Here is a 9,105-nt window from a genome sequence, read left to right on the forward strand (position 1 = left end):
CTTTGGCTTCAACTTTAATCTTCGAATTCTTCACGACTTCAAGATGAACTTGATGAATCTTCAATAATTGACTTCATCTTGAGCAGTTGGGCTTTTCTTCAGAGTTTGGCATTGATCGCACATTGGGTGAGGAGGCTTGACGTACTGATTCTTGAAAGATAACGCTTTCAACTTGAGAATCTTCAGAGAGAACATCAGAGAGAACAAATCTTCTAGATCACTTCAGCAGGTACAACAATAGCAGCAGACTGATTGAGGAGGCTTCAATGTAATCCGTCACATAATCTTCAATTGCAGCTTCACCTTGCTTCTGGGGTTGAAGGATTGAATGTTGAAAGAATGATCTTCATTTCTTGCTCCTTCGAATGCGAATTCTTCAATGCTCACGGACGAAGCCTTTGGCTCAGAAATCTTCAACACAAACTCCATGAGTCTTATCTATACCTGAAATCACTTTTCAAGACAAAACAAAACTAAAAGAAAACTTAGCACACAAATTAAAACAGAAACAAAAATATTTTTGGATTTTTTTTGATTTTTCTGAACAAGAAATAAAACAGAAATAACACTATTTTTGGATTTTTTAATTTTTCTGATTTTTTTTATTTTTAATTTTTAATTCTCCCCTAATATTTAAATTAGAAGAAACTATAATAAATTTAACAAAAATAAAAATGATATCTAACTTTAAGAGTGATTTGGGATCAAAGTTTTTAGACAGCTTTTATCCACTTGTCGGTACCTTCCATATTCACATCTTTGTCTGGTCGATCGTCGGTATTGTGGTCCACTTAAACACAAAAAATTTGTGACAGATTTAGGACATACTATTTGTTACAAGACAAGGTGAACTTAAGTTCCTAAAAAATTATATCTGATCCTAATTCCTTAAATACTATATCTTAAGGACCATTCATTTGACGACGACCAGGGATATTGTTGTCCACCCAAATTGAGCAGCGAGATCTACAGACAATCTGTATGAGTTCAATTTTAAGTGTACTAGAACGTGTTTCCCGCTTCCTGATATGCCCCAGCCATCAAGAACTTCCAGAGTACTCCTTACACCGGGTGAGCAGACAACCATTCAGAGAGAGAAGAGATTCAAAATTCTATTGCTAACTACTTCAGAGGGGTTGAGAAGAAGAAGGTTGCATATGCTGTGTACCAGGTCGGATTAGAAGTCGCGCAAAGGAGACAGCATATGGCTAACAGATAAGAAGTATTTCACACATTTATATATAGCCTGTAGAGAAATAGAGTTGCATATGTTGTGTACCAGGTCGGATTGGAAGTCACGCAAATGAGACAACATATGACTAACAGACGGAAAGAAAGAAAATGATATTCTACAGACCTAATTTATCGGAATTTACCAGTCGCCCCATCCAACCGAAATTAAGGACAGAATCCGCACATCGAGGAAAAGTTAAACCACGGTTCCAAGTACGGGTTCAATTAATGTGACGAGTAGATTCCCATATATATCTCCCTGCTCAATCTATCCGAGCGTCAAATTGTCAGGCTGAACGTATCTAACTAGGTCAAGATTTGTCAAGTCTATAAATTTCCTAAGTTCAACTCTCCCTAGTCAAGTCCATTTAAAAATTTTCGTGCCTACCAACGCATCAAACCAGAGCATAGACCCTTCAACTTCGGGTACGTTACGCAGACTCAGGTTGCCTGTTATCACTTGATAATATCACTTCCCAAAACATCTCCCTCAAACACATTTCATAACCAATATATTTTTTATTTTCTGATTTTTTGATGTTTTTGGATTTTTGAAAATTTTCTAATTTTTGTTTTGTTTTTATTTCTCCCCCTAAATTTGTGCATAAGAGAGAAACGAAAGTAAATGCGCAAATTTAAACTATCCTAAAACAAAAATTAGTCTTTAAAGCGAATCAGGTTAAGAAAAACTTAGGAGTATAGAGAAGAAAACGCAAACCATAATTCACTGATTGAATCTGCATCCAGATGGTCTGAGAACAGCATGCATAATCTCAGAACAGATCCGAAAACTCTTCATATCATTAAGCACTAACCCCATGTGATCCCTTCTTTTCTTCCTTTCCCGCAAAAGGACATATGCTCTCAAACAATGTTATGAGTGTTGTACAGTTGAGATATGTCTCCTATCAAGTGCCAGGAGCAACCACTACCAACAAACCGAAGTCTGATGATATGCCTCCATAGCTGCTCTGACACAGAGCGGGATCAGTTGGTCTTTGGAACCCAGTCCATTTTAAAACTGGGTCGACCTTTGTCATCCTTACACGTTACTCTCTCCCATGACATGTCCTGTTTATCACAAACAGAAGACATAGAAATATTAGAATTGTTAGTCGATTTGGGAGATTGATCCTTCGGAACCCATTTGTAGTTGGGTTTAACCCATTTCTTTTTCGATCCAATGGGTGGCTCAGTACTTGCTTTGGAACTTGAAGCCGATCGTCGAGATGACTTTGATTTTAGCTTCACGGGAGCATCTCTTGGATTGGACTTCTTGGCCGACATTCCCTTCTTGCCCTTGAGATTCGGATTCTTGGCCTTGGAAGATTGATTATTGGCCTTCTGCGCGTTCCAATCGCTATTGTCTAAACGTGACCTTGAGGGGTTTCTTTTGGAGTATCTCCCTCTTGGCGCGTTTTTCCATCCTTGTGCGTAGTAGGGAACATACGCACGATTAGGACAATTTCTGGCAATGTGTCCAGGTGTTCCACAATGAAAACATGTCCTTTTCTTCACTGGGGAGTTGTCTCTTCCTGCCCCTGGTGGCATATCTTTGCCTTGACTCTTATTTTTCCCACATGCACAGTTGCAACAGGCACTCTGTTTAGCTTGAAATGGTGGGTTGTATTTACCAACGGGAGGTTGATTAGAAGCAACAGATTCAGAGTTCAAGGGGTCGTTTGTTTGTTCAGAAGAACTCTCCTTGTTCTCAACCTCTATTACTTTGCCTGCACAAGAAGTAGCAACGTTAGAATCTTCAATATTAATAACTCCTCCTGACACAAATCCAACTGGTTTTCCGTATTTAAGATGTGCCTCCCTGCGAATTTCTTCTTGTTTCATAGGGATGGATGTGTAGTTATGATTATAAGGAGGAGGTACACTATCATACCCTAGACCCTTGTTTTGATTCCATTTAAACTGCATGCTTTGGTCTATCATATTTGCAACCACCTCACTTGAGAAATCATATTTTCTAACATCAAGTTTGGTGGTTTCAAACTTTCCTTTCAAAGATTCAACTTCAGCCACTAGCTCAGCATTTTGTTTGACTACATAATCATAGTTTTCACATTTGTTACTGTAGTCTTCCTGAAGTTTCCTAAAGTCCTAGGTTTTTGCTTCCAACTCAACCTTCAGGGGTTTCTGTCCTTTCCTGAGTTGATATCCTTCATATCTCAGGTCCTCAACTTCTCTTTTAAATAAATCAATTTGATCCCGAAGAAATTTAATCGTATCTTCACATGATTGAGAACATGAAACTTCACATGAATGAGAACATGACACTTTGTAACACTCATGTTTCTAGCCTAGGCATTTATATTGAGTTGATAGTCTAGGTTAACCTTTGTAACTCATTTTGAAGAAATGAAAAGGAGTTATGTGAATATTATGTGAATTATGTGTTTTATGCTTAATTATTAGGGCTTAATTAATTAAGAATAAAAATAAGCATAAAAATTAAAGTGTGAGATAAGCCCGATATCTTTACATAAAGTTGTAGTGCTCGAAACAAGGATTTCGGGGATATAAAGAATACCAAAATCCGAGTTATAACGAAGAAGTTATGACCTGTCGAAGTTTCGCGACAAAACCGGCACGGGGCTGAATGTCGTAAAAAGTGATTTTTTGATAAACTACTTTTTAGCCATAGTAATCTAAACGAAAGTCGTAGTATTTGTTAAACCGAGAAGTTCGATAAAAAGAACGCCCAAATCTGACTTCGTATGAGAAAGTTATGATTTTTCGAAGTTTCAGCATAGCAGTAGACAGCTAAAAACTCGAATTTTAGATCGAGCGATTTTTAGCCGACACAACCTAAACGAGAATAGAAGGTCTCGTCATTAGGAGCACAACGGTAAAAAGTCTGACGAAAACGGACGTCGGATGATGAAGTTATGAATTTTTAACGGATTTCCTGTCCCGGTCTGTTAAAAATAATAATATAAAATTTAAAGTCAAAATTAGCCGACAAAGTCTAAACGAAAGTTGTAGATCGTAATTTTAGCTACGCATGCATATAAAGAACATCAAAAACGGAGCTCGTATGCGAAAGTTATGGATTTTAGAAGTTTTGGCGCGAAAACCGAGAAATTTCGCATAGTCACAATTGCCACGTCACCCTCGCTTAGAAAGTGACACGTGTCCTGCTGAGTCACCTGGTTGCTGAGTCATTAGGCTGCTGAGTCACCAAGGTTGCTGAGTCATGCGAGCCACGTGTCCTCTTCTGATTCGACCGAGGAGGAGGCCTAATGCGAAGCAGCCAGCTCCCTAGCCGAAGCTTCGCCCAGCTGCAGCGTGTGTCCGAGCCTCGCATAGCCTAGCTCCGAGCCTCGCAGGTGCGCCAGCAAGCCGCGGTCGACTTAGAAGCCGCCAGCGAGCCCTCGCATGTGCGAGCCATGCGAGGCATGTGCGAAGCCACCCCCTGCGAGCCGTCGGATCTCCGAAGCGTGCCATCTTCTCAGCCGTTGGATCAAACTCCGGACCCTATAAATAGAAGGGTACCTGCGAGGGTTTCCGGTTACTTTTGGAATTTTGCCACTTTTAGCCCCTTTCTCCATATTTTCTTCATCTTAACATCCCGCAAAGCCCCAGTATCGATTGTAAAGTCCGATATACCCCACGAAGTGCCCGAGAAGCCCGGAAAATTTATCTTTTCGGTTTCGAAGCCCGACCTTTCGCAGAGCCCGGTTTCTCAATAAAACTCCCGGTTTTATTAGAAACGATCGTTTTAGGAAACGAATTGCTGCCCGATTTTCACCAAAATATGTGAGTGTGTAGTTACTTTCAATTTACACATAGATATGAAGTATTTACCTTGAAATACATGTTATGTGTAAATATGCTAATTGTTTATTCGAGGTGACTGTTGAATTGATGTGTTATACAAGTTTTAAACTGTATATGCTTTTTATCTACAAAATATGTTGGGTAGAACATGGGTAGATGAAATAGTTGATGTGTGTTAAAATGGTGAGATGCCTCGATGTCGATGTTGTTGTTGTTGTTGTTGTAGTCATCTAGCGAAGTATAGATGATGACCACAGACTTTCTAGATAATCCAGTGGAACACTAGCAGGTTCGCAACTTGTAGGTGTTGATGAATTAAATGTTCATTGGCGTACTTCATCCCCCTCATGGTTGCCTTAAGGACATGTATGGCTGAGGAAACCCCTTAGCAGTAGTGTCCATCCCGATGATAATCCTTAGGCTAGGTCCCTTGTGATAGGTGTTTAGGGACGTAAAGTGAGGACAACGGGAATGGGTAATCAGGGTTATTGTTGATTGGTGAACTTAATAAGTATATTATTATTGTGGGTTGAAAACCCTATATGCTCACTAGGCTCCCAAGCCTGACCCATCAGTTTTATGATTACAGGTAGTGGACCCCGAGCATAGTCGGAGGATGACGAGAGATTTTTGGATTATAGGCCAGTAGTTGTAAATAACTGTTGAAAGGCTTATAATGTCTTGTTTATGCTTTTGATCTGTATCGGAACATGACATCCCGAGGTTTTGATATATATATGGAAAATATATACCTTCTTAATGAAGGATTTTGATAAACTTTTATCATATATTGTTTGGGGCCAATTCCGCAATATCTTATAAAAAGATTTCTCTGATTTTATTTTAAAAACCATAAATGAAATCGGTCTTTTCTGGCCGAGAAATTTGGGGATGTCACACACTTCATTGACCGGAAGGTTTACAGAACTCTTTAAAGCGTCAAGCTCTTCAATTACTTCAGCAATACTAAGACGATTGAGATCTTTTGTTTTCTTGATGACAGCTACATTCATATCCCACGATTTTGGAAGTGAATTTAGCAGCTTTTTGTTTATCTCGGACTTAGTCAAGAAGATCTTGGCTATATTCATCTCAGTAGTAAGTGTAGTGAATCGCTGCAACTGAGTTTCGAGGGTTTCTCCAGCGACATAATCAAAAAAGTTGAAATTTTGTCTTAACATATCCTGACGACTTTCTTTCATGTTTTCAACTCCCTCGTAGACCTTAAAATTATGTGAAAAAAAACTAGAAGCTAAAATAAAACTTAAAAGTCAAATTTAAAAAAATCAAACTCAAAAGTCAAACATGAAAAAGTGAACCTTGAAAAAGTCAAACTTGAAAAAATCAAACTTGAAAGTCAAACCAAAAAGTTAAATTTGAAAATTTTAAAAATTAAATGAAAAGGTCAAAGTTTAAAGTCAAAGGTCAAACTTGAAAGTCAAAGTCAAAATTTGAAATAAAAAGTCAAAAATAAAAGTCAAAAATAAAAACAATTATTATTATTATTATTATTATTATTATTATTATTATTACTATTATTATTATTATTATTATTATTATTTTATTTTTATTATTATTTTTTTATTTTGGATGAAAATAGAATTTAAAACTAAAAAAAAGTGAATTTTGGGTTAAAAGTGTCAAAAATGCAAAATTAGAACCGAGAAAGAAGCTTTATGAATTAAATTCGGAAGGGTTAAACCAAGATGCAGCGTGGAAGACTTGGTTAAACGCGTGGACTAGTAGGGAGGAGACCCGGGTTCGATCCCCGGCACCTCCACCTTCGCTTGCTATTTTTATATATGCGAAGGGTTGCTACTGTTGCGAGGTTGCGAAGGGTTGCTACTGCTGTGAGGTTGCTGCGAAGCGATGACAAGGACCGAGGTGCGAGGTGAAGACCGAGACTGCTGGACCGCAAAATCCAAGGCCGCAAGCTCGGACCGTGAACCTCAGGCCGCAAACTCCGGACCGTGAATCTCAGGCCATGAACTCCGAAACCCTAGCCGACGGCCGCCACCCCCTCGCTGGTTACGACTAAAAACACCGTTTTTTGCCCTTTTTTGCTCCAAAACTCGATCAAAAATCCGTTTTTATGAAAAACACGAAGAACAAACCCCCCTTATTTTTTAGAGATCTATCCAAAAACGCAAGAATATTTTGAAAATAAGATCAAATAATGCCCCAAATCTGACAAATTGACTGATACAATCTAGCTCTGATACCAATTGTAAGTCCCTAATCTGCCTGTGTATCAGTCAGATCCGTTTGATGGTGCGGAATCCCAATCAAACGGATGATGTCAGATCAAATAGAAGAGAAGGAGAAGAAGAATAATATGAATCTTTGTATGTATTGATATGAATGAAGATCCGGATACAAAGGATTCACACACACATAAAAGCTCCTGTTTCTCTCTGGCCGTAAACTCCTTAGGGTTCATCAAACTCTACTCCTCACCCTAACACCTCTATTTATACTTGAATATGGGCCAGACACACATGAGCCGTAAATGAGTTTACGGCCGTAAGGTGTTTACGGCCATAAACTCAGCCGTAAACTAGACCATAAATTCATAAAATATTACACAAAAATATAATTGCCCAGAAAAGTAAAGTATAAACCATATTTTGACCCAACAACAACAACAAAGTTGTAGCCTGTTTACAGGTTATTTTAGCCAACCTAAACCTGATATTTTTACAAAACTGTCGAGTACATGTTTTAAGAGTTATCCACACCTTGTAACATGCTGAGGAAGGTGTGTATGGTTTACACTCATTATTTCAAATGAGATTTTATGGAAATATAATGACTTGCATAACAAGGTTTCATTTAAACACACACAACACTTTTGATAAACTATAATAGGTATAGTTTGAACACTTCGTTTGACAAAAAAATAGTAACTCAATCGACTTACAAAATAAATATTTCATTGCACACTACGTGAACTTGTTAATAAATAAACTTGCGAGACATTCTCCTTCGGGGTACTCCTAAGTACCACAGAAAAGTCCTGTAGTTATAATCAGAATCTCCTAGAGGGAGAACGTGATAGTTGTGTATAGATCTATATTGGGTCTGAAAAACCCGCACCTAAGCTGCTTGCAACAGCTAGACCGGCAGGTCTGGGGTGACAAGTGTCATAACGTTTCGACGCCTGAAGAACGTCGCATACGAGGTCTTCTAGTCTTTAGTATGGTTATAACTTCTCACATGGGGTATTAACAAAACATAAAGTTCATGGAAATTCTAAGATTTTGCACAAAAGAGTTTTATTTAAATATAAAACCATACATAAGTATGATGATTTACTTACATATACAAAGTCTCGGTTCAGTTGAGACTACAACAAACCTTTTTGAAAATATTGGATTTTCTGGTAACAAACTTGTAACAAACTTAAAGGAGCTACATTCATTCTTCACTCATAAATTGCTTATGAACTCACCAGCTTTATGCTGATACTCTCTTTTCAAAACAACTTGTATTCTCAGGTAATCAGTAATACAGGTAACCACAAGATTTCTGAAGTCAAGACGCTAAGGCGTAGATTCTTTTGCTATATTTTGAACATCATATGTAATTTTTTTGGAAACAATGTCCTTTTAAATTATATCTATGATGGTTGTGTTTTACTTTCTTCACTATGGTTATGATACTGAGCATGACATCCTCCGCCCCGAACGTTTTCATCGTTCAAGTTTGGGGGTGTGATAGATTGGTATCAGAGCTTTGTTTATAGTGAACTAAGTATATCAAACCACATAAGATATACAAACTATAAATGCAATGGGACAAAACTCCTCTAACGTAACTTTTCAAAAATACTATAAAAATAAAAATTTGTATTTTTATAAAAAATATTCGTACAATCGACTCACTAGTTCAGTATCACAATGGCAATAACATAAAAGTATGGAGACAAGTCGGACACCATGATCCAACTTTGGAGTATGAAGTCATATCTTCGATAAATATAGCCTGATCAACTATATTTAGCCAAGGTATGACCAGCATATGCCGAAGAAGAATCATGATGAACAACAAGTCTTCAACTTACCAAAAAACTTGAGAATC

The sequence above is a fragment of the Lactuca serriola genome, chromosome 1 (assembly GCF_051521515.1).
Source record: "Lactuca serriola cultivar US96UC23 chromosome 1, Lser_US96UC23_V15, whole genome shotgun sequence".
NCBI classification, from domain to species: Eukaryota; Viridiplantae; Streptophyta; class Magnoliopsida; order Asterales; family Asteraceae; genus Lactuca; species Lactuca serriola.